The 11,626-nt window shown below is 42.9% G+C and overlaps 1 long non-coding RNA gene across 3 annotated transcripts; it reads left to right on the top strand.

Annotated features, from left to right (window-relative positions):
• The first annotated feature begins 4,976 nt into the window (after positions 1–4,976).
• Positions 4,977–7,105, top strand: LOC109767174 (uncharacterized). Of its 3 annotated transcripts, XR_012188771.1 has the most exons (5): positions 4,977–5,052; positions 5,192–5,426; positions 5,510–5,592; positions 5,725–6,405; positions 6,846–7,105. It is a non-coding gene; the product is annotated as an uncharacterized lncRNA (long non-coding RNA). The 3 variants fall into 3 exon arrangements; XR_002233807.4 differs by lacking the exon at positions 6,846–7,105 and having other exon boundaries at positions 5,725–6,810; XR_002233806.4 differs by lacking the exons at positions 4,977–5,052; positions 6,846–7,105 and having other exon boundaries at positions 5,112–5,426; positions 5,725–6,810.
• The last annotated feature ends 4,521 nt before the right edge of the window (positions 7,106–11,626 follow it).

Below are 11,626 nucleotides of genomic sequence, written 5' to 3'. Positions count from 1 at the left end.
CAGAAGAGTGATTTTGAGTTGATTCTTTTTGCAGAAGTTTAATATACAAATTTCTCACGTGTGCTTAATTTTTTCATAATTTTTGGAGTAGCAGAGGTATGGTAGTTATCCAGATCATTACAGACTGTTCTGTTTTTGACATATTCTGTTTTCAATGCATAGTTTGCTTGTTTTCTAGTTTCTATGGCTTATATTGATCAATGTAAATTGTGGAAATGATATGCTACAGTAGGAATTGTGTGGAAACAATTATGAATCTTGTCTTTGACAGTACCAAAGTTAAACGGTTTGCTCTTTATCATACTAACCTATCTCATGAAGTTCCGTTAAGTTTTGTGTGATTGAAGTTTTCAAGTTTTGGGTGAGATGTCGATATGAGGAGAATAAGGAGTGACAAGACCCTAAGCTTGGGGATGCCCAAGGCACCCCAAGGTAATATTCAAGGAAGATCCAAGCAACTAAGCTTGGGGATGCCCCGGAAGGCATCCCCTCTTTCGTCTTCAACATTATCGGTAACCTCACTGCGAGCTATGTTTTCATTCGTCACATGATATATGCTTTGCTTCGAGCGTCAATTTATTTTGTTAGGATTTTCTTTCTGTTATTTAGAATAATTTTTTGCATCTTTTATTTCAATAAAATTGGCATTGATAGCCTTTACTATGCTTATTTTACAAGTATACATGTTGCTGTTTGAAAACAGAAAGTTTACCGATGTTGCAAAAATTCCCTAGAAAAGTGAGAATGTGATAAAATGTTGAAACTTTTTGCAAAATAAGCTCTGATAAATTTTCTACAGTGTGGTATATTTTAATAATCTCTAGAGTTTAAGAAGTATTGGTACTCGTGCATTCTTTACAGACTGTACTGTTTTGGCAGATTGCTGTTATGTTTGCATTGTTTGCATATGTTGGCTTGTTTAATGATTCTATTTGAGGATGAGTATTAAATATGCAGAGGCCTTTAGTATGCAATGTTGAATAATAATTTTAGTGATTTGGTACAGTAGAGAATGGTAAAGTTTTTGCATTGGTTTATACTAACTTATCTCACTAGTTCTTGTTGAGTTTTGTGTGGATGAAGCTTTTGAGATTTAGGGAAACCGTGATATAGAAGGAATTAAGGAGACACAAAAGCTCAATCTTGGGGATGCCCAAGGCATCCCAAGATAATATTTTCAAGAAGCCTTAAGCATCTAAGCTTGGGGATGCCCCGGTAGGCATCCCACCTTTCTCCATATGCAATTATCGGTTAGTATCGGTTGATCCTAAGTTTTTGCTTCTTCACATGATGTGTGCTATCCTTGGAATGTAATTTTATTTTGTTTTTCTTGCTGTTTTAATAAAGTACTTAGATCTGAAAGTTTTTAAATAAATTAGAGTCCTCAAATAGTTGCCAGGGAGGCTAGGTAAGCGGCATTCACATCCCGCCAACGAAGCTCTTTTCTATGGAATTGCTCTAGTGCTTCACTTATATCTTTTTGAGCATGGTGTGCTTTAGTATTTTTTGAAGAAATTATCTCTTGCTTCACTTAAATTAATTTTAGAGAAATAAATATTATTCTCATGATCTTCATTTATATCTTTTTGGAGTAGCTTGTCATTTACTCTTATGCTTCACTTATATCCTATGAGTAAATTGTTGAATAAATTGAATGTCATGAAGTTGAAATCATATCATGCCTAGTGGTAGCTTCACATTGGGTTTAGAAAGTGAAATATTTTGAGGCTTGACAATCACAATATTTGTCATACAAGCAATTCATGAATAATTAGTATAAGGAAGAGAACTTTCACATGCAAATACACTATCTTGGAAATCTTTTGTGATTGTGAGCCCCCATCAAAATATTATATGCCAAAATTGTTGACGTTGGACAAGGAAGACAACGTAATGGTTTATGTTTATTCATATTCAAATAGAAGTTATATTGTCATAGATCCTTCAACATGTGGTGCTTGCCCCCCATCTTTGCTAGCCAAAAATTCTGCACCAAGTAGAGATACTACTTGTGCATCCAAAAACCCTTAAACCCAAACCTTATTTTCAAGAGTCCATCATACCTACCTAGGGATTGAATAAGATCCTCAAGTAAGTTTTCATCGGTGCAATAAGGCAATAAAAATTGCTTCTAAAAGTTTTAGATCATTTAGTGTCAGAGAAAATTGAGCGTTGTACGAACTTGTGATGGCAAAGAATAAAAGCGACAGACTGCATCATAAAGGTTGCTATCATAAGGGGCAATATAACGTGACGTTCTTTTGCACTAAGGGGTTGAGCATACAAACAAATAAGCGCACGCCAACCTCTGCTTCCCTCTATGAAGGGCCTATCTTTTACTTTTATGTATTTACTTTCATGCAAAGAGTCAAAGTATTTCTCTCTATTCCTTTTTATATTTTCTCTTTTGACAAGCATCATGTGGTGAGGAAAGATCTAGGCACATATGTCCAGTTGAATATGGGTAGCATGAGTTATTATTGTTGACATCACCCTTGAGGTGAATACGTTGGGAGGCAAAACAATAAGCCCCTATCTTTCTAAGTGTCTGGTTGAAATGTTTTGCTCATGCGTATGCGGTGAGTGTTAGCAATCATAGAAGACTATATGATGGTTGAGTATGTGGAGCTCTTACTTAGACTCCGTTGAATACGTTGAATTGCAGTTGCTTGGTGACTGAGAACATAGGTTGTTGAGTTTCAAGAGAATTCATTGTTTGAACCTTAACATGTGAATTGGTTGCTACTTTAACATGAGAAATTTCATGAGAAAGAAAGAATTGCTGCTATGATGCTAGGAAAAGTGATTGAAATTGTCATTGATCAAATTTATGCACTTTGCTAGCATTCACACTTCATAAATTATTTGTTTTATCATTTACCTACTCGAGGACGAGTAGGAATTAAGCTTGGGGATGTTGATACGTCTCCAACGCATCTATAATTTATGAAGTATTCATGCTGTTATATTATCATTCTTGGATGTTTTACAATCATTTTATAGCAACTTTATATCATTTTTTGGGACTAACTTATTGACCCAGTGCCTAGTGCCAGTTGCTGTTTTTTGTTTATTTTTTACATCGCAGGAAATCAATATCAAACGGAGTCCAAACACCATGAAACTTTTTGTGGATTTTTGATGGACCAGAACACTTCCAATGGGCCAGAGCAGCACCTGCGGGTGCCCTGAGGGGGGCACAACCCACCAGAGTGCGCTTGGGGGGCCCAGGCGCGCCCAGGTGGGTTGTGCCCACCTCGGTGGCCTCCCGCACCCCCTATTTACCCTATAAATTCACAAATATTCCAAAAACCCTCGGGGTTAACCTAGATCAGAAGTTTCGTCGCCGCAGGCCTCTGTAGCCACCGAAAATCAATCTAGACCCTTTCCGACACCCTACCAGAGGGGGGAATCATCACCAGTGGCCATCTTCATCATCCTGGCGACCACCACGATGAGGAGGGAGTAGTCCACCCTCGGGGCCGAGGGTTTTTACCAGTAGTTATGTGTTATTCTCTCTCTCGTGTTCTTGAGATGTCACGATCTTGATGTATCGCGGGCCTTTTTAATATAGTCGGATCATATGGTATTTTCCCCTCTCTATCTTGTGATGAATTGAGTTTTCCCTTTGAAATTTCGTTTTATCGGGTTGAATACTTTTATGTATTTGAGAGCACTTGATATATGTCTTGCATATGAATACTCGTGGTGACAATGGGGTATCATATTGATTCACTTGATATATGTTTTGGCATTCAACTCACGGATTTCCGAGGTGACATTGGGGTAATCTATGCATAGGTGTTGATGCACGTTCTTGTCTTTGTTTCTCCTATAGAAATCTTGGGGCACTCTTTGAAGTTCTTTGTGTTGGATTGAACATTACGAATCTGAATTTGCTTTGGTGTTATTTTAGTACGAACTCTTGGTTAGATCGATCGGAAAGAATAGCTTGGTGTTATTTAGTACGAACTCTAGGATAGATTGATCGGAAAGAATAGCTTTGAGGTGGTTTCGTACCCTACAAACAATTCCGTCTTATGTTCTCCACTAGATAGGAACTTTGGAGTGATTTCTTCATCGCACTGTGAGGGACGGTTATATGATCCAATGATATTAGCATTGTTGATAGATTGCACTAGTGAAAGTACGGACCCTAGGCCTTGTTTTCAAGCATTGCAATACCGTTTTTGTGCCCGTTTACTATTTGCTACCTTGCTGTTTTTATTTATTCAGATTATAAAACATATTTCTACCATCCATATTACACTTTTATCACCATCTCTTCGCCGAACTAGTGCAGCTATACAATTTGCCATTGTATTAGGTGTGTTGGGGACACAAGAGATATCTTGTATTTGGTTGCAGGGTTGTTTGAGAGAGACCATCTTCATCCTACGCCTCCCACGGATTGATAAACCTTAGGTCATCCACTTGAGGGAAAATTGCTATTGTCGTACACAACTCTGCGCTTGGAGGCCCAACACGAGTCTACAAGAATAAAGTTGCGTAGTAGACATCACCCTCCACCCTTGTGGATGGCAGGTGGCCCCTCTCTGGTACTTTCTTCGCCCAATATTTTTTATATATTCCAAAAATATTTTCCGTGAAGTTTCAGAACTTTTGTAGTTGTGCATAATAGGTCTCTAATATTTGCTCATTTTTCATTCCAGAATTCCAGTTGCCGGCATTCCCCCTCTTCATGTAAACCTTATAAAATAAGAGAGAAAAGGCATAAGTATTGTGATATTTAGATACATTAAAACTGAGCACTTTTTCAGCCCTCTCAGGGCATCGACGCTCCCAGCCGTCAGATCACCAGTTTGAAGCATTTTTAGCCGTTGGATGAGCTGTGAGTCGCTCCTAATCCGGTACTCTTCGCTAATAACGATCGCGGGCCGCTGCTCCGGTCGCTTTTTTGGGCTTTCCGGGTAAATTGGGCCTAATGGGCCTCTAGCAACCTCCTTACAGACCAACACAGAGCGAATTGACACGGTGCGGAGAAAAGTACGAGAGAAGGAGGCATGACGATGCGGATCTCCTTTTCCCTAGGTACGCCGCCGCCGCCGATCTCCTCTTCCATCTGGGCCGCTGCTACTCTTGCAGCCGTTGGTTCCACTCATTCGCAGACCCTGTCCCTCCCGATCCCTCACCTCTTATGACCGAGGGTGAATCATTGGTGTGCTGCCAGCTTGAGCGAGATGCCGCCGATGCGCAAGGAAGATGCGAAGGGGCAGCACTACACTCGCAACCCTATTGAGGTGGTGGCGGCGGACGCCCCTTCATGAAGACGTCCTTGAAGGTAATGGGCAGGCGAGGACAACGGCGCCGTGAAGAACTCCTGCGTCCTGATTCCAGTTCGGTGTCCCGGCTAACGATGCATTTGAGTATTTGACAGCCGGCCGCAGGGAGAAGTCAAGGCTAAGGTATGTCGCGAAACTCTGCCCTACACACCTGATTCCATTTCACTTCATGACGATGCCACTAACACCCATTCTGAATTTAACAGCAACCAAGCAGTAGGATTATCCCTCCGGATCTATCGATTTTTGCGGTCGTTGTGTTCGCGTTGTGTTCGTTGGCCGGTGACCGGTAAGCATTCACGTTTCCCTTCCCCTTTCATTTCATATGTTTGATTTTTTGGTACAAGGTACTGTGGTTGAGCTCCTATTCACAGTACTAATTTACACGTCAGACAAGTAACTATTTGTATATACTGTGCAGATTCAGTTTCGCATATGGGGATTCTAATGTGGATATTTGATTTTCAGTTCAAGTAATTGGGTTCCTGGTTTTATTGCCATTTATATCTGTGCATACATCCAATTTCTAAGCAGCAGTGGTACACAGTCAAGTCAACCAGAAGGCTTCGATTTTCTGCCCGTCGGCATTAGTCTGTAGTGTACTCATGTGCCTGTTTTCTCCCTGCCTGTCTCCTCTATGGCTTTCTGAATCCTGCTGGCATGTAGATGACTTATTTGGCATTCTGGAAGATGTCTCTTGATTCATGCAAGTTTTTTTGATCAAGCTTACCTGTTAAATTTTCAGATGGCTCTTGATTCATTTCAGATTTCACACATGCTCTAGCTACTCATTAGTCCAAGCTAATTGGTGTTTCATATATGGATCCATGTTGAATGTGGCGTATAAATGAAACCAAACAAGGGGCTCAAAACTATATTCTATTTGTTACAACATTTTTCAATGTCTAATATATTCATCAACTTATGCAAATTTAGTTCTATGTTTCAAAATATTGCAGAAACTCGAGATGATTATGAGCACGCACGCACACCTTGCCGCTGGTTGGTGTGGATTCGTGATGCAGGAGCCTCGTCTTCACAGAGGCGGCAGGTGGGAGAAAGATTGACAAAGTGGTGGTCTCCGGTGGCTGGGAGGATCACGGTGAGCACCCTCCCCCTCCTCCAATTTTTTGTATGTGCCACAAATTTCTCATGGATGGCTGTGAGATTGTTAATTATGCTTACTTTTGGGTTCACATGAATATTACTCACGGAGAAACTTTGTTCCTTCAGTTGATCACCTGGCTGAACAAAATAACATGTGAAGATACTATTTTATTAATGTACATACAACATATGTTAGTTTCTCTAAAGAAAATAACATGTGAAGATATTTTTTTATTAATGTATAGCATATGTCAACTTTGATGATTTGTGCCTATCAAGTGTTAAGATTTTATTCATTTTTCTTTTATGGAAGGAAGCTATTTTCTACACTGTAGCAATATATTCCAGGGTTCTTTTATTATTGTAGATCATATATATGTCGACTTTGCTGATTTGTTCCTATCAAGTGTTAAGATTTTATTCCTTTTCCTTTAGGAAAGGACGTTATTTTCTGTACTGTTACTCATACAAAAGGGACTTTGCTGATTTGTGCCTATCAACTATCCCTATGCTTTGAATTTATGGAATCAATATGGACACATAATGTTGAGAAGTAGAAGCGTCAAGATTTACAGTTTTGAATATTCTTAGTAGTTGTATATATAGTTGTATATTTTGCAAAAAATACATGTAGTTTGTATACTTTCATCTGTCTATCAACACTAGCTAGAGCAGGTGATGACTTTAGATAGGAACTGGTCTCCTTGTGCTTCAACAGTAAGTTTTTGTCTACTGCATTCTATTTTATGCTGCTGCAAGTTTTTCAGAGCTGCTGATATATGTCAGTGCATGACATGATAAGGCTTTTCTTAGTAATTCAAGCTCTTTAGTGCTTAGAGAGGTCGTTCGAGGCTGATCGTGTGTCGCCTTCAGAGTTCTCTGTGTTTTCGCTAAAACTTCTAGCATATAAGAACACATCTATGATAAGGCTTTGGTGATCTATCTTACAGGTGACATTTGCTATATGTTTAATTGTATATTTAAATAACTTCCTTGAATGCTACCAGAAAAATAGACGTGCATGGCAATGTACGGGTGCTGGGGCGTCGACATACTAATAGAGCACATTTTTTTTGCAAAATGTGATTTCTGGGGAAAATACCACCTATTTTTTGTTTAGTTATACTACCTTAATGATTGATGATGATGATAATAATAAATATCTTTCTACATATATGGTATGGGGCTAATAATGTTTAAATTTTGTATCAGAAGAAAAATAGCCCTGGTTGGACTCCACTAACATATTCCTACAAAAGAAAAATACTAATTAAGTTACATGTTATATCATAATTCATACTAATTTGGTTAGAGTAAAATACCTCTAATATAATTCCATCTATTAATAATATTATAGTGCCAAAGTAGACGGGCGTAGCAACGCGCGCCTTCAATGATCTAGTAATGTGTAATAATAGCCCATAATGCAATAAATATCAATACAAAAACATGATGCAAAATGGACGTATTAGCAGCCTTTGAGAATATAGCTGAGTTCTTGAAGAAGCGAAAAGAGCAATCAGATGCTTTTTTCACCCAAGCCAAAGAAGAGATGAAAGAAGCCAGAAAGAAGCTAGCAGAGGTAAAGCAGGCTTGGCATCACCTGCTATCTAAAACTGTTGTCAATGCAAATTTTCATTCATAATAGCTAGGTTCAAATATTTATCCAGTCAACATGCCTGTTGTGATGTTCGTGCATCTACGGAGATGTATGTAAGTCTGTGATGCCGAGATGTGGCACAAAATATTTTTTTTGGGTCATGTAATAACAGCCATTACTTACCAAACAATAACTGACGAACCATTGGACATGATATAGTTCACACGCAAGCCCAACATTCCAAGTTCAACTTCCACATCAAACTCATGTTCACAGATATCTTCATATTCATAGATAATGTCCACAACCATGATTCACTACAAAGCAAAAAAATTGTGAGGGGAGTTATAAATAAAGAAAAATCTCTAGTTCTTACTACTCGTGCGAGCACAACAAAACATGACCATACGAAATTAATTATATTTTGGACATTTATTAACTAAACACGAATAACTTCTGGAAGCAGGTATAATTTGTAATGTCGGACGTGGTTGCGGTCCACGATGTTTCGAGCCAAACTGGGCAACACACCGGGTGTCTATGCCGGTGATGCAGTGCTCGTAGCCTTCATGGGTTCGGAGCGGCAGTGGCTCCCGTGGTCTACTATTCCTCGGTGTCGGCAATGGCCGCGGACATGTTGGCCACCTCCGCCGGCATGCCGCAGTTCAGCCAACATTTGCGTGGGATGGCGCGGCCAGCCACGATGCACTGGACGCCGTGGTCCCCCGTGTGCCAGCGTGCAACAGCTGGCCACTCCTCTCCGAGCAGGCTTGGAGCGTCGAGTTGATGCACTAGGTGTTAGGGAACATAGTATTTCAAAACATTTACCTACAATCACACAAGATCTATCTAGGAGAAGCATAGCAACGAGCGGGGAGAGTGTGTCAATGTACCCTCGTAGACCGAAAGTGGAAGCGTTTAGTAACGCGGTTGATGTAGTCAAACGTCTTTGCGATCCAACTGAGGGAGTCCTGGACTAAGGGGTCCTTGGGTGTCCGGCCTGTTATCCATGTGCCGGACTGATGGGCTGTGAAGACATGAAGACCGAAGACTGTACCCGTGTCCGGATTGGACTCTACTTGACGTGGAAGGCAAGCTTGGCGACCGAAGATTCCTTATTATGTAACCGACCCCATATAACCCTAGATCTCTCCGGTGTCTATATAAACCGGAGAGCATAGTCCGAATAGGGGGAGATACTCATTACCATATTCACATAGGTTAGACTTCTACGGTTTAGCCATTACGATCTCGTGGTAGATCAACTCTTGTAACACTCATATTCATCAAGATCAATCAAGCAGGAAGTAGGGTATTACCTCCATAGAGAGGGCCTGAACCTGGGTAAACATCGTGTCCCCCGTCTCCTGTTACCATCGATCCTAGACGCACAGTTCGGGACCCCCTACCCGAGATCCGCTGGTTTTGACACCGACATTGGTGCTTTCATTGAGAGTTTCACTGTGCCGCCGACAAAAGGTTCGATCGCCCCTCCAATCGCCGATAATGACGTCGTCCTAGGAGGAACCTTCCTCCCCGGACAGATTTTCGTGTTCGGCGACTTCGTACTGCAGGCCAACTCACTTGGGCATCTGGAGCAGGTCGATAGCTACGCCCCTGGCCATCAGGTCAGATTTGGAAGCTTGAACTACGTCACGGATGTTCGTGGAGACTTGATCTTCAATGGATTTGAGACCGTGGCAATCGCTCCCCCTCGCTCCGATGAACATGACTTAAAGCCTTCATCGGATCACATCCAGGAGATGGTTCCAGTCGCTGCAACGGCCTCAAAACCGAAGCAGATCGTGCCCTCCGAGGCCACAAAGTCCGCGGCGTTGGAGTCGCACACGGACTCTACATCCTGTGATGTTTGCGTCAATGGAACTCCAGACTCGTCTCCGGCTATACGTTCCAGACCAGGTACGCATGCGGACACCGAGCTGGATCGGTTATCAATTTTCAAATTCAGCGTCGCAGACATCCTCCAGCACTCACCTTTTGGTGACGTGCTAAACTCTTTAAAGAACTTGTCCTTGGAGGAAGACTCACAACCGAACTATGTTCGGTTCGAGCTAGAGGCGGATGACGAGGAACTTTGCTTCCCACCCGCCACCCACTTCATAACCACTGTCGATGACTTAACCGACGTACTTGACTATGGCTCCGAAGACATCGACGATATGTACGACGATGCCGACAAGGAGCAAGGCCAAGACCCACCATTTACTGGACGTTGGACGGCCACCTCTTCGTACGACGTGTACATGGTTGATACACCTAAATGATCTGGCGACGACAAAGAAGAGCGAGACGCGAATAAACCCTCTGAGACGCAGTCCAAGCGCCGGCGGCCCAAACGCCGTTCTAAGCCCCGTCGCTCAAAGGATGGCAACACAGACACCGGAGAAAATAATACTCCGGGCGACACCGAAAACAATGAAGACCCTGTCGGAGCTGCATCCGAACAGGAGGAACACGACAACGTGCAAGATAACCCTGATGAACAGGCCATAGAAGATAACTCGGAGGACGATAGTTACCGTCCACCCTCCGAGGAGGAGACAAGCCTCGACAACGAAGATTTCATCGTGCCTGAGGATCCTCTGGAGCAGGAGCGCTTTAAGCTTCAGCTCATAGCCACTGCAAGGAGCCTAAAAAAGAAACAGCAGCAGCTTCAAGCTGAACAAGATCTGCTCGTCGACAGATGGACTAATGTCCTGACAGCCGAAGAATACGGCCTCAAGCACCCAGCCAAGAGCTACCCGAAACGCAGACTGCTACCTCAATTCGATGAGGAGGCGCCGGAGCACACATCTCCCCCGCGTAATGCAGAACGACCACCACGTGGTCGAGACAGGGCGGCCGACCGGCCACCCCGCGGTCAGGACAAAGCGGCAACTCAGGCTGAACAGCAGCCTGCCCCACCGCCCCGTAAAAATAGAGACGGAAGAGTTCGGGGTCACACATACGACCTCCGACAGACCCTGGACAGTAGAGCAGGACATACAAGATCGATCTACGGATCGCGAGGACGTGCCTCGAGGCACGACGACGGCTACCTATTCGGACGTGACAAACCTACCCACGCTCGGGCCGAATACCACAGACGGACTCCATCAGAGCTACGCCACGATACGGCCCGATACAGAGGCGCCGCACACCCTCTCTGCTTCACAGATGAAGTACTGGATCATGAATTCCCCGAGGGGTTCAAGCCCGTCAATATCGAATCCTACGACGGCACAACCGATCCTGCAGTATGGATCGAGGATTTTATTCTCCATATCCATATGGCTCGAGGAGATGACCTCCACGCCATTAAATACCTCCCACTAAAGCTCAAAGGGCCAGCTCGGCACTGGCTTAACAGCCTGCCTGAAAATTCTATTGGCAGCTGGAGGACTTGGAAGAAGCCTTCCTAGACAACTTCCAAGGAACCTATGTCCGGCCACCGGAAGCCGACAACTTAAGCCACATAGTTCAACAACCTGGGGAATCAGCCAGAAAATTCTGGACTAGGTTCCTAACCAAAAAGAACCAGATCGTTGACTGTCCGGATGCCGAGGCCCTAGCAGCCTTCAAACACAGCATCCGTGCCGAATGGCTAGCATGCCAC

The sequence above is a fragment of the Aegilops tauschii genome, chromosome 7, assembly GCF_002575655.3.
Source record: "Aegilops tauschii subsp. strangulata cultivar AL8/78 chromosome 7, Aet v6.0, whole genome shotgun sequence".
In the NCBI taxonomy this organism is placed as follows: Eukaryota; Viridiplantae; Streptophyta; class Magnoliopsida; order Poales; family Poaceae; genus Aegilops; species Aegilops tauschii.
The sequence above is the reverse complement of the archived record's forward strand: the minus strand, read 5'-3'. Positions and strand labels throughout refer to the sequence as shown.